General features: G+C 40.1%; 1 long non-coding RNA gene across 1 annotated transcript; it reads left to right on the top strand.

Annotated features, from left to right (window-relative positions):
- Nucleotides 1–10975: 10975 nt before the first annotated feature.
- LOC123975763 lies at nucleotides 10976–16374 on the top strand. The gene is made up of 4 exons (XR_006826154.1): nucleotides 10976–11102; nucleotides 13517–13765; nucleotides 15776–15846; nucleotides 16019–16374. It is a non-coding gene; the product is annotated as an uncharacterized LOC123975763 (long non-coding RNA).
- The last annotated feature ends 3636 nt before the right edge of the window (nucleotides 16375–20010 follow it).

The raw sequence follows: 20010 nt of genomic DNA, 5'->3' as shown, positions 1-20010 counted from the left end.
AGGAGGCTGTGCTCAGACGCTCCGGAGGCCGTCTCTACCCTGCACCAGCGGGTAGCCCTTCTCTCAGGTCTGTTACTGCTACTCCAACACAACACTCGGCAGCTCACACACTCCATCCTCAGTCCGCACACAGTGCTGAAGTAGATTCTGCTCAGTCCTGCTCTGGAACCCCACAACCGGCATCTCCTCATCCCCTTTTCTCCCCAACCACACTAATAATTGGTGACTCCATAACCAGAAACCTCCGTTTCTTTAACGCTACCACTCACTGCTTCGCCAGTGGCACCACAGTTGACATTTTAAAAAAACTGCAGGAGCTAATGCCGTCGCTCCCGTCCTCCATCTCAAGAGTGATAGTCCATGTGGGAACAAATGACACAGCTCTTCAGCAGTCTGAGCTGACAAAATCAGATTTTAACTGTCTTTTTAACTTTTTAAAGCAGTGTGGAAAGTCCGTTTTTATCTCTGGTCCCATTCCCACAGTTGGTCGCGGTGCTGGCCGCTTCAGTAGACTCCTTGGCCTCCACGACTGGCTCCAGTCCGCCTGCAGGGCTCACGGTGTGTGTTATGTCAGTAACTTTAATATTTTCTGGTAAAGAATGTCTCTTTTTAAGACAGGCGGACTTCACTCAAACAAACGGGGCTCAGAAATGTTAGCTGCTCACATACAGTATGCGGTGCGGTCCTCCCCTCAGGACGTACGCGAATGACTAATCATTCATGCAGCACACCTGGACACACCACCAGTCACTGAACAGAACTCTGCCTCACTGCCACAAACAACTGTCTCCACCTGCTGGCATGTAAAGCCGTCTGCTCCCAGCGCTGTTCCACAGACTTCTATTCCTGTCATCATCACGCATAGACCAGTAAACCGAAATGTGCACATCCCACACAGAAATATTAGTAATCTCTTAAGGATTAGGACAACTGCACCAACTCCAGCACCCAAAACAAACTCATTTAAAATGGCTCTCTTCAATGTGAGATCACTTTCAAGTAAGACTTTTATCTTAAATGATTTTATCTTGTCTGCAAATCTAGATTTTATGTTTTTAACTGAATCATGGTTGCAAATGAATGACTATAGCCAGCTAGCTGAACTGTGTCCGCCTCAATATGATTGTTTTGGTCAACCGAGGGTCAGTGGTCGTGGTGGTGGGCTAGTGAGCGTGTAAAAATTTTAAATGTCATCAAGTATGCTGTGATGAATTTAACTCCTTTAAAGTTCTCACGTTGTTTTTAGCTGCGAATCGCCTGTTAATGAAGCCGCCTCACCAAGCTCCGTGTGTTCTCGCATCTTTAATGAACAAAGTGTTTCAAAGTTTTGCACATTCTTTCAGAGCCTGAAATCTGGTCGATCACTTCAATCATATCTGCTTGTCGTCACTAAATATTACTGCTCCTCTAAAGGTTAGGCCTACGTCTAAAGCTAATAAGCAACCCTGGATAAATGACAGCATTTGCAGCCTAAAAAGGGAATGCAGGAAAGCAGAGCGCAGATGGAAAAAATCCAGTCTCCAAGTCCATTATCTCAGTCTGAAGGATTTATTAAGTAACTACAATAACATGGTTAAGGATGCGAGAACACTATTTTACTCATTACTACACATAAACACAATCCCAGGTTTCTGTTTAAGACTGTGGATCAGCTGGTAAACCCAACCCCTCCTTGTGCCTCAGCTGGAAGTAATCATGACTGTGAATTGTTTTTAATCTTATTTTACCAATAAGGTGGTGTCAATCAGAGCCTCTATTACCCCCGTGGCCTCTTACTCAGAGGTTCCTCACCAGCAACAAGAGAGTTTTAACCAGTTTTATCCCATCGACTTGTCTGAGCTTTTAAAAATAGTATCACAAATGAGAGTGTCCTCCAGCCCACTTGATATAATACCTACAAAGTTTTTACTGAAAGTTATGGATTCTGTTGTGCCCCATTTGATCTCTGTTTTTAACAGCTTCCTATCTACTGGTTGTGTCCCTGATTATTTTAAAACGGCTTGTGTGAACCCACTTTTAAAGAAACCTGGTTTAGATCCCTCCCTCCCACATAATTTTAGACCAATTTCAAAACTGCCTTTTATTGCAAAGATTTTCGAAAGAATTGTGTCCAAACAATTGCTCACTGTACTGGAAAATAACAAATTATTTGAAAAGTTTCAGTCTGGTTTCAGGAAGTACCAGCACTGAGACTGCCCTGCTTAAAGTCACCAGTGACCTTTTGTTGACTCTGATGAAGGTATGTGCTCAGTCCTGGTACTCCTGGACCTTAGTGCTGCTTTTGACACTATTGATCACAACATCATTTTAGACAGACTGAGGCACTGGGTGGGGATCTCTGGTACTGTCTTAGAATGGTTTTCATCCAACCTGTCAAATAGGAAGTTTTACATATCTGCAAACAACTATGTCTCTTCGTTCTGTCCAGTTAAATATGGTGTTCCTCAGGGGTCGGTCTTAGGACCCATTTTTTCCCCTTGTATCTGCTTCCCCTTGTACATATTATCCATAAACATGGTATTTATTTTCATATTTATGCCGATGACACACAAATGTACTTGCCTGTCAGATCCACAGACCCTGGAATGCTGGAATGAGTTCACTTACCGACTGCCTTTGTGAAGTTAAAAAATGGATGTCAAATAATATCCTCCAGCTGAACTCAGACAAAACAGAAATCCTGGTCATTGGGTCCCAGCAGATGGCAAAACAAATACTGCCATCTGCTGGTTCCCTAGTAAATCACATTAAGCCTGTTGCAAAGAACCTTGGTGTCTGGTTTGATTTTTGAATTTAAATTTCAAGCAGCACACCACAAAGCTTGTTCAATCATGTTTTTATCAACTTATAAATATAGCAAAAATTCAATCTAGGTTAACTTTTAAGGACACCGTGACCATTTTACATGAAGAAAGAGAACAATCCCAATGTCCACCCTCACAGACTCACAGACTTTGAGGCGCGTTCCCGGGAAGTCTGTGAGAGGTTGTGGCTGTCCCACTGTCAAATCATCAAGTGTCCGAGGGCTCTCTCGCGGACATTTTGAGCCCTTTTTAAGCCCTTTCCGTAAGTCCGCATTTCTGCAGACTTTGCCTGAGGGAATTGCCCACAGTTCATAGCGGTATGACGTGAAACACCAGGGTTACCAGGGGACACACGGAAGCGAGAGAAAAATCAAGACAAATACGCCTTATAAGAGAAGAAGAGAAAGAACGGTAAACAAACAAGCATGGAAACCAATGGTGATGTTAAAATTGTTATAATTTTTCTTAACATAGATTTAAGAAGGTAAATACAGTAGAACACATGAAGTCAGAGGAATGCAATCACCTTATTACACGCTTAGTTTATTCAACTATTTATTTTAGTTTTTTCTTAATGATGATAATAATTTATAATAATCACACTCTGTAGGACAAGAGCCTGCAAGACTTACAAATCAGGCAAAAACATAAAATAAAAAGTGTGCAAAAATGTTTCAGCGTCGTCAAGGTAATGTGAACGTGAAGTGCTGTCCCGTTCCTGTTTACAGCATTTTGAACCTTTACAGCCTCTTGCACTCAATCACTTTCCAAGTGACGTCAGTAAAGTATGTGAGGGTTCAGGTTAGGGGGGATATTGGGATTGGGCCAGTGTGACTGAATCCAACAGCTTACATAGCTAGGGAGCAGCAGGTGAAAATCAGTGAGGCCCGCCCTCTTGCACGCACGCACACATGGTGATTAAAGTTAAAAATAGTTGAATTTTTGCACTAAACTCAGCAGCATGCGCAACACATATTGTCTCCTGTCTGAAAGGGCCTTAAAGCTTTCTAACGGTGGCACTAGTCCTTTCTTGTTTACCACAAAAGTGTCTATATTTTGGTTGGAACATGAATATATGACTTCTCTGCATTGTATAATTAGTAGGGATGAGCAAGTACACCACCATCTGTATCTGTTCAACAAATGTAATTCTCTTTATCTGGACTCGGAATGGGTGGGGCTTAACCTGAATGTGGGCAGGACTAATTGGAAGTTATTTAAGAAATTGCTATGGGTTAGATCAGAAGTTGCTTTATTTATTAGAAAATTATTCATAGAAAAGACCTATTTTTTTTTTTACCTATTTTGTGTTCCATCCACACTGAACAAAATTATAAACGCAACACTTTTGTTTTGCCCCCATTTATCATAAGCTGAATTCAAAGATCTAAGACTTTCTCCGTGCACACAAAAGGCCTATTTCTCTAGAATTTTGTTCACAAATCTGTCAAAATCTGTGTTAGTGAGCACTTCTGCTTTGCCTAGATAATCTATCCACCTCACATGTGTGGCATATCAAGAAACTGATCAGATGCTATGCATGGGTATTGCACAGATGTGCCTTAGGCTGGCCACAATAAAAGGACACTCAAAAATGTGCAGTTTTACTGTATTGGTGAGGTTCAGGGGAGGAGGGGGGGGGTAAGGAAACTAGTCAGTATCTGGTGTGACAACCAACACATCTCCTTCGCATCAGGTTGTTAATTGTGGCCTGTGGAACGTTGGTCCACTCCTCTTCACTGGCTGCACGAAGTTGCTGGATATTGGCAGGTAATTAAGTAATAAGTAATAAAATGACTTTTCCCAGTAACTAAGTAGTGTAACTAATTACTTTTCTAAAACAGTAATATTATTACTAGTTACTAAGGCAAGTAACGCTACCTTACTCGTTACTGAACGCACCATCCTTGATGTAAATCCACGACTGTAAGGCAGGTCAGCAGCACCGGACCTTCTGTTTTTCATGTCTGCTGTTAGCCAAAACTAAAGGAAGAATGGAGAACGAGGGAGAGAGGCGTTCTTTCCACAGCTGAAAGTAGTTACTGCCAATATTGTGTCAAAGTCTAAGATGGAAAGAACATTGTCGTCTAGTGCAAAAAGCTTTCAACCGCGATCAATTCTACATCTGATTTATTGAAGCATCTACTGAAGCAGCACAGCAACGTGAAACTTACAGAAAGAAACTCCAGCAGTTACTGTCACTGATGCTCGGACTTGTCGGGAGAGAGTGGCTTTAACGCAACATTTTGTACATATTGAATACTGCTCTTATAAACAGGCTACATGTGAAGTAAAAGTCGGGATTTACTTGCTTTATTTTTTTTATTTCAGCCAGTGGTGCTTGGAAACGTTAGGCCTAGGCTATATGCTTTGTAAAAACCATACTCCTTGCTGCTGTTTTGAATATGATATTAGTTAAAAAGTCAGAGAGACTGCTTTGTTTGGGGGTGAAGGGGGGTGGTAGTGAAAGCAGTGTTTCCCATAATTAGCCTATAATTTGGATAATTATCAATGCTGACCGCCACACGTTGATTTTCTCATTTTTTTTACTAGGCGTATTTATAATAATATTTGATTGAGGAGCTGTATTGAGGAGCATATATTCGTGCAGCACCTCCTCGCTCGCTCGCTCCCTCTTTCTCTCTCTCCTGAACACCACTGCACAAAAATGTCCAAAGTTAGAATACCCCCCCCCCACTGGAAAGTAACTAGTAACGTAACGAGTAACGTAACTAGTTAATTTCATGCATTGCATTATCATACTGCAACATGAGGGGATGGTTGTGGATGAATGGCACAGCAATGGGCCTCAGGATCTATTCACTCTGTCTCTGTGCATTCAAAATGCCATCAATAAAATGCACCATTGTTCATTGTACTGTGAAAAACGGGATTCATCTGTGTAGAGAGCACATCTCCAAAATGACAGATGCCATTGAATGTAAGCATTTGCCCACTGAAGTCAGCTACGACAACGAACTGCAGTCAGGTCGAGACCCCGATGAGGACGACGAGCATGCAGATGAACTTCCCTGAGATGGTTCCTGATAGTCTGTGCAAAAATTCTTTGGTTATGCAAACCGATTGTTGCAGCAGCTGTCCAGGTGGCTGGTCTCAGAAGATCTTGTAGGTGAAGATGCTGGATGTGGAGGTCCTGGGCTGGTGTGGTTACACGTGGTCTGCGGTTGTGAGGCCGGTTAGATGTACTGCCTAATTCTCTGAAACGTCTTTGGAGACGGCTTATGGTAGAGAAATGAACATTCAATTCACGAGCAACAGCTCTGTTGGACATTCCTGCAGTCAGCATGCCAATTGCACGCTCCCTCAAAACTTGCAACATCTGTGACATTGTGCTGTGTGATGGAACTGCACATTTTCGAGTGGCCTTTTATTGTGGCCAGCCTAAGGCACACCTGTGCAATATCCATGCTGTCTGATAAGCTTGATATGCCACACTTGTGAGGTGGATGGATTATCTCGGCAAAGGAGAAGTGCTCACTAATACAGATTTTGACACATTTGTGAAAAATTTTTGAGAGAAATAGGCCTTTTGTGCATAGAGAAATTCTTAGATCTGTGAGTTCAGCTCATGATGAATGGGGGCAAAAACAAAAGTGTTGCGTTTATAATTTTGCTCAGTGTATATTCTTGTCATTTGCTCTGCACAGCTATGCTCAGTCTTGGCCAATCAGAAGACAGTGGGCTTTGAGAGTGGGGCCTTAAAGAGACAGGAGCATCTACAGCTTGTTTCAGACAGTGGCTGAAATGAAGGCCTACATGAAGGGCCAGTATATGATAGAATTTTTTTTTTTCTGAACTTTGAAAGTCTGAACATAGCTCAAGTCATTTTATAAGATGCCATTTAATGTATGTGTATAATTAAGATATTCATGAAGTTTTGTCATAGCCATAGGACTGGGCAATAAAACAGTAAGATAATTATTGGATAATACTTTTCCTCAATAACAATATAACAAATGTTCAATAAATGTTCAAAAATTTTTGATTTCATTAATTTGAATCACAAACAAATTAGCACTTAATTTTTCTATTAAGATATTTATTTTGTTGAGAAAATTAATTTTTTTTAAATTAATTTAATTTTACTCATGCATATTTATTGAAATCCTAATTGTTTTGAATGTTCTACCTCAGATATGTTAAGTGATTTACTGTTTGGCAAGTGCCATGTTCTGACCATAAAGAAAAGTTTAAAACAACCATTATCTGTCTAGTTTTTTCAACTTTCACTTAGAAGCAAAAATCAGCCATTAAACTTGAAAGAAATAATGATTTGACATTTATCTTGATAATTCTCCATTTCGAATACTATCTTGCAATTTTACCAAAAGTGAAAAATCATGCATGTATCCACAAGGTGATTCGCATACTGTCCAAAATTAAATGGTGTCTTTCTTGGCTTATGCTACATCCTTCCACCAAATTCCATGAATATCGGGCTGGTAGTTTTTTCAGGCTGACAAGCAAACACCTACATTTAATCTAAGTCACATACTGTACAAGGCCCAGAAAAAGGCCTGTGACTTATTCTGGGTTCCCAACCATATTTTAAGACACACAGTTCTTTAACACAAAACAGCTGCTGAACACATGGCTGGTTCATCCATCCAGAGAATATATAAACAGTATACTGTATGCCAGCTCCAACTTACAGTGTTTTCATTTTGATTCTTAAACTGACACACTTCTGTGACCCTCATTTCTTAAGTGCCCCATTTTCAAAGCATTAAATTAGCAGCTAAAAACCCAGGAAATAAAAGTAATGAAAAAATGCTCATGTGGGAAGAATGATGACCAACAGGCCAAGAAAATACTCAAATCCAACTGTTTTTTCAAAAAATATGCTTCAGTGGGGCTTTTGTCAATTTTTCACTTCATTAAAAGCTGGTATTCTGCAAAGAAAGGTTTACAATTGACATTCTTCTGGTACATTCTTTGATGGGACAGAACTATTTATCACAGACGTTTGATTGAATATTATTAAACGAATACACACAACTCAGTGTCTGTCCTGCTAATTTTTTTTGTCATTTCTGTGGGTTGACATTTTACAGATGCAAGACTTTTATCCAACAGCATCATTATGCATCCTCACACTCCAGGAGCCACTTACCAATGGGAGGCTTACTCCAAAAAGAGCACTATTTAAACAGCACACAAAACAAACACTGCTCATTCATTCCTGTGGAGCAGAAAGAGCTCTAAACTCTGTCTGAAGCTGTGTTTTTGCTCCCAGACTACCTCCAGGTGGGACACCTCTGATAAAACCCACAGACTGCATACTGTACTGAGGAGAACTCCCACAGACAACCTTATACTGTAAAGGAAGACTGTGTGTGTGTGTGTGTGTGTGTGTGTGTGTGTGTGTGTGTGTGTGTGTGAAGAGGGAATAGCGAGACTGTCAGACAAATAAAACTGAGACATAAGGGAAAACATTAAGACAACAAGATTTTCCCATTGGATAAACCAAACTAAATGACAAGAGCAAGGTTTTGTCACATTGTTCTAAAGGGATCTTGCAAAAAGAAGGCACATAGCAGCTAGGACTACATTTACATTTTAGGAATGGCGGAGGAGAAGACACACAACTGTAAGTTATAATACTGCTATTATTGTGTCACAGAATGCAGTTTTAAGAGTTTTTTTTATGTATTTAAACTCCAAATGTGTGGTCGATTTCTCAAGATAGACCTGATTAGAAAATTTGCTACAACGTTTAGGAGATGTTAGGTCCCGCCCGCTAACGGTCCTGCCGTCATCATGCCCTCTGCTGTTCCAATTGCTGAATGACAGACTGCGTGCTCCCGTTCCTGGGAGTCTGCATCCCGTGCCAAACTTGCCAAGTCCAAGCTTCTAAGTACAGAGGTCCGAACTTGGCTGAACAGCTCCGATTTTTTTTGTCATCCCACCCTTACACTGTAAAACATTACAGACCCTTACATTAGTTATGTCAACTTACTACTTCTTTTTAACTCAAAGAGCTCTGACAAGTTTTGGATTTTGAATTAAACTGTATGAGTTTTGGAAAGTTAAACTTGATTTTTGACATGTTGATTGAACTTGCCTATGTAAGTTATCAGTTGAAAAAAATGTTTGCGGGGATTGGAGCAAGAGAAAATAAATAGCCCAGTTGCAGCGTCGTTTGAGTTGAGAAAAACATACAGTGCACTAAGCAATAAAGCATTTCTGGCATTTAGCATAGGTCTTATCTTAGCAATATGTCTAAGGTGACAGAAGCATGACTGGCCCAGCTTAGTGATGTGTTGTTTGAAGCAAAGATTGCTGTCAAAGAGGACACCAAGATTTCTGGCAACAGGCGTAATGTGTGTAGACAAGTGACCACTAGAGGGCATAATATGTGCTGGGGTCCAATTACAAGGATTTCTGTTTTTTTTGGAATTTACATGGTACAAGGTTGTTTATCAGTCATTACACAGCGCAAGGCTACATAACAAAATGAAATTTGTAGTTCCTTCATGCTACACACACAACATATAATTAAGCGTAGGCCTACATTAAAATATGGCAACATATAAAATAAAATAAAACAAAACAATTCAGTTATTTATGTACATATATATATTCCCTTGATGCCTGAAAATATTTGCAATTATATATATTTAAAAAATTGTGTTGTGTTCCTGTGAAACTGTCACAGTTGTGCTCGCCTCACACACGCCCGCTGCCAAAGTTGAATTGTCTTGAACTTTTTCTATGCGATGCGCAGCTCAAATCATTGGAATAGAGACTGATCCTCACTGTTTGAGTTTCCAGAATCTATTACTGTTTACTAAATAGTAATTCGCATGGCAGAGCATCCCTGCAAAACCAGATGTAAGGCTATCAGGTAAAGTTATGTAGCCTATCATTTTAACTTAAGTTAAGTAGGCTACGGTTGTGTAGCGCACAGAAGATGATGCCATGGTTATATTCCATAGAGCGCCTGTATGGGTGATTTTTGTATCAGTAGAGACTCCCCCCACGCTGCATCCAACGTAGTCTGCCAAAACCAAAGCCTCCCTCACTGCTTGTTTGGTTGGGTGATTTGCAGGCTGATTAAGATCCCAACCCTCCAGTGATCCATGGTTTGAATGTGCATTCAAAGCCAGTGAGCAACGGACTTTCAAAATAATAATAATGATAATAAAAACTGCGTTAATATGAGATAAAATAATTGTCTACGTTAATTAATTAATGCGTTAATGCGATGATAACACGTTAACGTGCCCAGCCCTATGGGGGTGACTGTTTTGGTACAGCATGGTAGCTCAGTCCCAGCACAAAGACTGAAGAACCAGACACATGTTGTGTCTCAATTCAGGTACTTCCTTGAGTATACTAACATGCAGTATACTGCGTACACTATGTACTTAGTGCGTTAATTTTGACAGGGTAGTGGTCAAATCAAATACTGCTGTTGTGCACTAACCGAGATAACCAAGATTGCACAGAGGCTGCCTGCAGAGTTCCAAAGTAACAGCCATAATAATAATAATTTTAAAAAGTAAGGATAGTCCCCTTTTCATACTATTTCTGTTGTTTATTTATTTATTTATTTTTTAAGTTTCACACACCAATGATTTTCTGTACATCACGAGCCAGATGTTTCTTCATTTAATTTAAACTACTCAAATGTAATGACAGAAAAACAGCAGTACAAACATTTAAACTATCTTCCAGCTGTATTTTCCTCTGCCGTTGTTGCTGGAGTCTCTGCTGCTTTTGCTGCAGTGGTATGTGTGAATGAGGTGCAGTGCTTCTGACCTCCGAAAACGTTCAAGTACATTTTTAATCCGCCATCACTTTTCGTAAGACTGTCAATATTCGACATCTACACATTTGATTTCTCGCCTCAAAACTTCTCATAAGTGGATTTAATGATGAGATAGAGTACGAAACTTGTAAAAGCTGTTCTGTTATTGGCCTCTCCCTCTGCTGCTTCCCACTACTCCCGTGCTGTTGGTCCCGCTCCTTCCGCTACGTAGCCAAAATGGCGGTTGTTGAGGGTGAGAAGTGTCCATCGTTCTACACTCAACTAACTAGCCAGTATATTAGTCCCTCATGTCTTTCACCTGTTGACTCCCTACCTGCTCGTTAGCCCTTTTACTTAATACCTGTGTTCTGGTCAGTCTGTGTCTGATTATTGTAGCTTGTAATGCTCTGACTCTTGTTGTGTTTGTGCCCTGGATATCTGCCTGTAACCCTGCCTGCCTTCACTTTGGATCTGTGTTTCCCCATGCCTTCATTTGGATTTGTTGTTGGACTCAGCCACTGTCTGTGAGTGTGCTTGCTCTGGTTTAATTAAATACTTGGATTTGCATTTGGTCCGAAAACCATACACCACACTGTGACAAGTATGGGATCTTTTTGGGGGGTCTAGCACTGATAAGTGTTCTGACTGTAAGAAAGAGGATGTTTGAAATGAGTGGGTTTGGTTGATATAGCACTATAGCGCCTACCCAGAGCTCTACAGTGCGACCATTTTGCTCACATTTGCCCCTAAAAGTTGATAAATGCGAATGAGGTAAATTATTAACTCGCACAGTGTGCGACTAACTGCAACCTATGGAGGGATTATTGTGTCAGAATAAAAACTAAAAGTCTAAATAAAAAACTTCAAAAATGCATCTGGTATTTAGTGTTGGGCATTAAGTATTTAGGATTGGCCATTTGGGCATTTGTCTTCCCTCAGCCCTGCTCACTCGCTCTGTTTGGTTTCATGCAGTGTGCTCTTTAACACTCAGAGCTTCCCCTGCTGACCATAAGGTTCCTCTGCGCACCAGCCGTTTCAAACCTAGCCTCCAATGCCCAATCCTAATTGCCCAAATGCCCAATCCCAAATGGCCAAATGCCCAATTCTAAATCCTAAATGTATCAATATGTGCTCCTCCAAGGTGTCGCTTTCTGAAAGCACTTGTTCTGTTTTATATTGTTTTACTAAAGTCATCTGTTTACATAAGAGAGTTGGGTTGTATGGGTGGTGCTGGTGTTTCATGTATCCATGCCTGATTAAAAACAGAAGAATTTTCGGTGATGAATTTTTGCACAAATCACTGTGATGAGTGATCAGTAATTTTAAAAGCTGCTGAGTGTATAGATACCAGTGGCCATATTACAGAAAGTTCCTGTCTTAAGTTAAGATAGGAAGGGTCTAAGATAGGATTTTTCCCTATTTCTTGTTACAGAAGCAAATCCTAACTAACTTTAGGAATCCCACTTTATCTTACTTTCTCCTATCTTATCTCAGGTTAGGAAATCCTAAATACTCAATCCAAACTTGGTTATCAACTTAAATGTCTGTTCCCTAGCAACTGATGCTACTTTTCTCATCTCTCCAAGCTAAATGGCTTTAAATTGCTGTTTTTTGGTAGTTTTTTAAATGAAACATACACTGAAAATGGAGCAGAAACAATTATCATCGGACTTCAAGTCAGATGACTTAGAGATGTTTGTAACCTCCGTCAAGAAATCCAAATTCACATAACACTTATTGTGAAAGATTAAATATAGAGAGTGGGCTAAAATAGCGGACATAGTCACCGCCGTATATAAGGCATCCAGTGGAGCGTTGATTGCTGTCAAGAAGAAAATAAGTCCATTTACAAGTGATAAGAAGAGAAAGGCAATTGTGTCCAAAGAGCAATGGAAAACCAGTGGTTCCTGTGCTCCCTCTCTGACCCTGGCAGAAACCCGTCTTCTCGGGAAGTTAATAATGAAGGTAAGAAGAATAATAATAATAAAGGCTGTGGGCTAATGTCATCATGCTTTTCATGTATTTCTTGAATTTAATGATCTCCTTCTATCAAAGTCTTGCATTTGGATACTTTTGTTACATCAAGCCTTTACATTATATATATATTATATAATGAGACATTATCAATTGTTACATCACCTACAGCCATTCTACTTACGGGTTGTTTTTTCATCAAACATATCGGTAGAATCAATTAATAAGTTCCGCCTGTTGACATTTTATTGAATTTGTAAAAGCAATAAAAGAACAGCCATGTGTGAGTTAGCAAACACTACCTGGTGGAAAAGTAAAGTTAGGACAGCTTAACAGTCATTCTAAGGTTTAAGATTTTACAAAGTTAGGATGCTTCTGAAATACACTTTCCCTAATTTAAGTTAGGAAAGGAAAATTGACTTAGAAACTATAAATCTGTAATGGCCTTTTTCCTAAATCAGTTCCTAACCCTTATTACCATGGTTACCAAGCAGTTAGGATAGGATCTGCCAGTTGGGAAGTTTTTGTAATATGGCCCAGTGTCTTAAATTCCATAGTCCTCCACTGGTTTCAAATCATAGTTACATACAAAAAGAAGGAGCGCACACACACCTAGTATAAATATGTATAATGTATTTAAAAATTGTTATAAACTTTGTGTTACTTGAAGATTTTTCACTGTGCCTAAATTTTTTCAAAGGGAAAAAGGTTAGCGTAGAGCCCTGCTTCCAGTCGGGAGAAGCTTGACGAGGTGATGGGCTGGGTGGGAGAGGTCCTTAGTTATTTTAGCTGCCCAGTTGAAGGTGCACCTTATGTGCAGTAAGTTGACTGGAGGGAGGTCAAAACCGATTACGCTGGATGCTTTAGAGACAATCTGCTCTAGTCAGTTCTTTGTGAAATTGCCTGAGGAAGTACAGTCTTTGCTCTCTTTGATGATGTGATTGTTGTTGATATTCCATTTCAGAGTGTTCCTGATCACGGTGTTGAGGAATTTGAAGGAGTCTGTCAGGGTTATGGGACGCTCAAAGATATGAAGGGGGGGCCTTGGTGTTTGTCCTCATCCCTAAAGTCTACAGCAAATTTCATTGCAAGTCATCCATTTTGAATTGAATAAGTAACTGACATCCAGGGATGTACTGGAACTGAATTCAGTCAGCCACAGTCAGCCTGGACTTTGAGACGGAGAGGCCTTTTATGCGAACGCCGTGTGGAGGTATGGATAAGGTTTTTTGGCAGTTATTTTAATGTTTAGTGTTGTACTTGGATACAGTCAGTTTCATTATGATGAAGACCTTCAAGAAACTTTTTATGACACCTGCCTCTTAAATTTGAATAAACAAGGCACCGCTGCACTGAACAAAACCAGGTCAGGCAAGCCTGAGTCAGTCAGAATGAGAAATATACTCAAAACCTACAATGAAGTCTCATAAAATGGAGAAAAAATATCTTAAATCCCTCAGCTTCAGTTCTGAGTAGCCCTGTCTCTTGCTCAGCTTCCACTGTGCTAGACCCTGACTCTGCTTGTATTGATTGTACCGCTAAATATGCATGAGAACATCAGTAATAAATATAACTAACAATAATCCATTCTCTAATTCTATCTATGGATGACTGCCTACCCAGCCCTGCACACTGCCCCTGTACTTGTCACTGTTTCTGGTTCCATTGTCCTTCTGCTACTTCTCTTGTCCTTCTCCTACAGCTCCTCCTATTCCTCATCCTCTTCCTTCCTACTTCAACTGTTGTTTTTAATATCTATATAATATAGCCTATATGCCTATGCCAAATGCGTGTATAAATAATCTCAGGTTGTGATAAATACATTACTTATCAGTGCCTGTGCTGGGTCCTGCCTCATCTGTCCTGCCACAGCATCTTTGTGTCAAAAAGTTGGTTAATTAGGCGCATTTAGCTGTCTCTTGTGCCAACATTGTTTTTCTTCTAAATTCTTATTTTTTCAGTACCACATATTTCTTTTTTTGTCTTTCTTTCTTTTTGACATATTTCCCTGCTCTGTTGTGCAACACACAACCCTGGGCTGAGTTCTGCCATGACAAAATGTATTGAGATTGAACTCCCAGCTAGAAAGTAAACTCATAGTGTGGTGATAGGGACTGAGCGTGGCCAGGGTGCTCTGTAGTGCCACCAAACATGTGCAATGGTTTGAACAAATTTGCTTGGATCTTTATGAGATTTAATGGGCTTAATGCTCTCACTATAAAGAAGACATTTCAGTTTCTTTTACGTTACCTAACGCAACAGGAAGCCAACTATTTTGCACATGTGTGTATTTTCGAGTGGCCTTTTATTGTGGCCAGCCTAAGGCACACCTGTGCAATACCCATGCTGTCTGATCAGCATCTTGATATGCCACACCTGTGAGGTGGATGGATTATCTCAGCAAAGGAGAAGGGACTAAAACAGATTTTGACAGATTTGTGAACAATATCTGAGAGAAATAGGCCTTTTGTGTACGTAGAGAAAGTCTTAGATCTTTGAGTTCAGCTCATGATGAATGGGGGCAAAAACAAAAGTGTTGGTTTTATAATTTGTTCAGTGTAATAACACATTGATTTGACGGTGGGAAGAAAAGGTGTTCATATGAATCACACCACAGAACCTGAAAGTATAAAATCACTCTAAAGAGAAATTACATTAAGACTTATTAATTATGTCTGAATATTTATTATGAACTTGTTTCAGTGTAACAAATTCTAATTTTGTGGTGTTGTAGTTCTCATTATCCATGAAAAAAAATGTATTTCAAGGCAGGATAGGCAATGCTTTTCTAAAACACTTTTTGTCATATTTGTTGAAATTGTCTGTATATACCAATACATATTAAAAAATGATGTGCTCTGAACAAGTACATGTAAACAACATTCAAAAATAGCAGAAGAACAGAGTAGAACAGAACAGCCAGTAGAAATGGAGGAAAAGATTATTGCTGTGTGTGTGCACCCGGAATTGTACGACACATTTTCAAACAGCTACAAAGACTGGAGGAAGGGGAAGGGCCTCAAAGATATGTACATGAAGGAGAAGAAGAAGGGTCAACAGCAGGACAATCATTGTCAGTTATAGGTTTGTTCACAATTGAACACTGAATACATGGCGTTTTAGGTAACCCACTGTTTTGTGTCACAGTAGGGATATTCTAATGTTGAATGTGTAAATACCTAACTAGAACTAAATACCATTCTCACCTCTCCAAATCTGCCAGATCTATCATTCAGTAAGGCTGTGTTAAGCGGTGCTGATGCAACACTGCAACACCTGACAACACACCAATAGGTATGTACATGACATCACTTGTTTTGTATTACATAATTTCTTCACTAAGTTAATGTTTTTCCCCATAACCTGTGCTTACCTTTTCATGTTTGTGTCATGTCTGTTGACTGATTTCAACTGATGCCTTGAGGCAATGTTTTACTTCCACTAACTATGGTTTTATTTCATACAGGGAGAAGGAGAGCCCACAAGAGAGCCAGGGAGACCAGGTGACTAGACCCTTCCTCTCCAAGCCCTGAAGAGTCCTGCTGCACCTTTCCCAGCTCTCTGAGGAGGAGCTTTTCCTTTTAAGCCTTGCTCCATCACTGCAGCGATTGCCACCCCGACAGAAGGAAATTGTAAAATTATAAATACATAAGCTTATTTTTGAGGCCAGGCCAGATCTGGAACAAACACATTAGACTGTCAGGAAGATAAATATTTGTATATAAACACTTTGTAAATATGTTTTAAAAACTGTGTGCATGTCATTTGCTGTGAATTTATTTCTGAATGTATATAAAAATAAAAACAGCGGCTAGCATATCATTTACTTCTTTTTTGGTTATCTGCATAACGTGGTCTAGTTCAAGTAACAGTATCTACAGATGATGCGCATGATGCACTGATACCACACAATCAGGTCTACAAATAGAATAGACTGCATAATTAATATTGAAAGTGCTATGTATTGTCTTGTGTATTAGCACAAAATCTCTAAAAAGCAGAAATTTAAAGAACAACACAATAGCAGCTGACGGCACAATGTTCCTTTTATTTTGCTGGTAACTAGTGAACAGTAACAAATCAGGTGGAAATAAAAGCACACAATATTGTACATGACATGAATGTAAATTCATGGCTTATTCTATTACATTTACAGATATCCAACATAGTGATATTGCAGGAAGTTTGCTCATTAGTAATGTTTTGGGATTGCTTGTACTACACGTTGTTTTGCCTTTCACCAGTTCCCTCTGCAGAGAAGTATGATGTGAAGCCCTCCCTTATCCTGATAGCCTCTCTTTCTGAGTTGTTGGCAGCAAGTGTTCCAAGACCTGGTAGCAGCTCCACCTCAACCACAGGGATGCTCGCCCTCACTGCAGCGGTCTGGGTTGTCCTCTGCAGGAAGTTATGGAGAACACAGGTGGCCTTTACACACATCTCAGCAACTTCTGGCTGGACCTCAATAGCATGCCTGTACATCCTCCACTGAGAAGAGAGAATCCCAAAGGCTCAGGACAGACGGAATTTTCAAAACCCGACACTCTCTGGGAAGCTTGTGCCCAGGAAATGGCCTCATGAGGTTCTTCAAGAGAGGAAAGGCCTCGTCAGCAACAAAGACGTGTGGCTGGGGTCTTCTGTGTTCAGCTCCTGGTAGTGGCAGGTCAGCAGGCACTTGGAGGGTGTGCTCAAAGCACTTTACCAAACGCTGAGTTGGCCAGAATCCCACCATCATTTGTTCTTCCATAGCCACTGACGTCAATCACCTGGAAACAATAGCGGGCGTCCACAACTGCATGAAGAACCAATGAGAATGTTAACTTGTAGTTGAAGAACTGGGATCCTCAGTTAGCATTTCACATGTTTGATAAAGGTCACACCCTGAACACATCTACAGGCCAAATTTCACTCATACTTATAGCGCAACCTGCTTGCAACAGGAAGTGACCCTTGAAGATGCACTCCCCAGGCCCTGTTTCACCTAGATACACCAAACCTTTGTGGCACATGTATTATCCCAAGACGCACAAAAAAGCCTCTTGGAGTCATGCCCTAAACATAACAGGAAGTCTGCAATTTGACTTGAATGTGCATTTTCAGCCGGTTTATGGCCTTTTACTGGGTCGGTACCTTAACATTTTCATGAGAGTCCCGCCCTGAACCCATCCACAAGCCAAAATTCACTCAATGTCATAGCGGCACCTACTGGCAACATGAAGTGTCACGTTTAACGCTGTGATGTACTATTCCTAGCAAGTTTGCCCCACCCACCTCGGAAGTGTCACATAAGAGCCTTAAGACGTTGATGATGCTATGTTGCGAAGCTTGTGAGTAATCATGTAACGGCTTGTCGGTGGCGTAGCGGTGAGGTTCGATGCTTCATCCTGAAACAGGAAGTTGTTATAACTTCACTGTACATGCTCAGATCTGTCCCAAACTTACATGGTTGATAAGAGTCCTGCCCTGAATCTATATGCAAATATTCACTCAATATCATAGCGCCACCGACAACAGGAAGTAAGCCTTTTGTGAAAAAAATCATTTGATTTACATGGCATTTTAACACTGTAGTCCACATTTCACATAATGGTACACAACATATAGTTAGCAGGTGTTCTCTAGCCCCACATAAGGGACACACAAAGTGATGATTAATTCCTTCATTAGTGGTCCACAACGCGCCATAATTCAGAGGCGTATCTCCCCACCTCTGGTTTCTGCACCAGCCGTGGCTGCATCACACTGCCGACGCACGTCACAGCGCCAGAGCCAACCAACACTACTTACAGTCTACATTAATGGACATAGTGTCCTTGATGTCACCCGTTGGTTTCTGAATAACTGTTTTGAAGCTCTTTTTTGGCAGAGATGGTCGCGGTCGCCATCTTGGCAGTGTGTCACCGTACGTCAGTCCCGGATAACCAAAAATGGGCAAAAAGGTGGGTCGTGGGTGGAGCTCAGCTGACTGGTTGCTAAAACCACGCCCACCTAGCTCAATGTTAGAAGAAGTAGCTTTTACCCAGGGCTTGTCTGGTTGGAGGTTGGTAGCCTGGGGCCGCATCGTTACCAGCTTAATACTGGAGATAAGTCAATCTGAAACTATACAACAACACTTTAATATATATAATATTAAAGTTACTAATATATATTAGTAATTTGCCACACTAGATTATGTGGAGACTAACGTTAACATTACCATGGACCAGCATTTATTGTTATGGCTATATTACATTGTCTGTCTTCATAGGATAACATAAAAACATATTGATGACCTATTATTATTATATTATTATTGACTGTCATCTATATATCGAGGTGTTGCTCCCTTGTCCCATTACTTCTCAAATATGTGACATTATTGGACATGAAATAGGAAGCTGTTTTTTGAGACGCTTAGTATGCTTGAAATCCCACAAAACACACACACATCAGAATGGTTGTGTTGCGTTGTCTGATACTGCTAAAGGGCCCCCCACACACACACACACAACAGTACTGTCAACCAAGCTGAGGCTTCTTTTACAGTTTAACATTCACTTCATGCAACATTTATTACTCATTTATTTTCCTTCCATAGTCACAGTGTGGATTAGATGTCCCACCTGGTGCCAGACAGCTGCAGAGACCTGTGAAGTATCCTCCGTGTGCTGACGTCCGTATCTGATCGTGTGGACTGATTTGGAAAAGCCTTCTCCCCTTCTGTTTAATTTTCTATTTAGTTTTAAATATTGTCCTTCAAAGTTAATCTTGCAACAAATCTTAAAATATCAAACATTAAAGCAAAACTCAGGGACATCAGTCTAGTATAAGTTGAAAAATGAAAATGCTCCCAAAAATGTTTCATGGCTCACATGAAATGGTGAAAAGTAATTATACTGTGTATGTCTGAGTGTGCAGGAGTATTTACACTTTCTACTTTATACAAATAAGGAGTCTTACATTCAGTACCAGAGCCTGAATAGTTTTTGAAGAGTGCCTTGCTTGCTGCTCTGATTTAAGTCCATTTTAATCTATACCAACCTGTGGGTAAGTGATGAAAAAACTAAGAACGACCTGCACAATGAATTTGACTATGTGGTATTGTTAATTGTGACGATGTAAAATCTGAGGTCTCAGAGCTGTTCGAATGCACCTGTGATAAATTGGTGCATATCTACAGTGTAAGCCTCTTAATACCTGTGCCCACAACACCACCTACAGGGCTTCAAAACTATTCAGTGTGCTGATAATTTTGGTTTTCACAATAGAGTAACTTCTCAGTGAAGGTCATTTTAATCTCCTAAAGAAATTTCCAAATAAAACAAATATAGAACATCAGCTTTTCATTTTTTTTTGTCATATGCAAAATGTTAACCTATAATACCGTCTTAACATTTTCATTTACAGCTGTTAACTATCATATTTTAAGTTTAAATCACACTATATTTAATTAACATAAGAAACTGATGAATGAAGAATGTG

The sequence above is a fragment of the Micropterus dolomieu genome, linkage group LG08 (assembly GCF_021292245.1).
Source record: "Micropterus dolomieu isolate WLL.071019.BEF.003 ecotype Adirondacks linkage group LG08, ASM2129224v1, whole genome shotgun sequence".
Classification (NCBI taxonomy): Eukaryota; Metazoa; Chordata; class Actinopteri; order Centrarchiformes; family Centrarchidae; genus Micropterus; species Micropterus dolomieu.
Note: the sequence above shows the minus strand (reverse complement) of the source record. Positions and strands in the feature narration are given on the sequence as shown.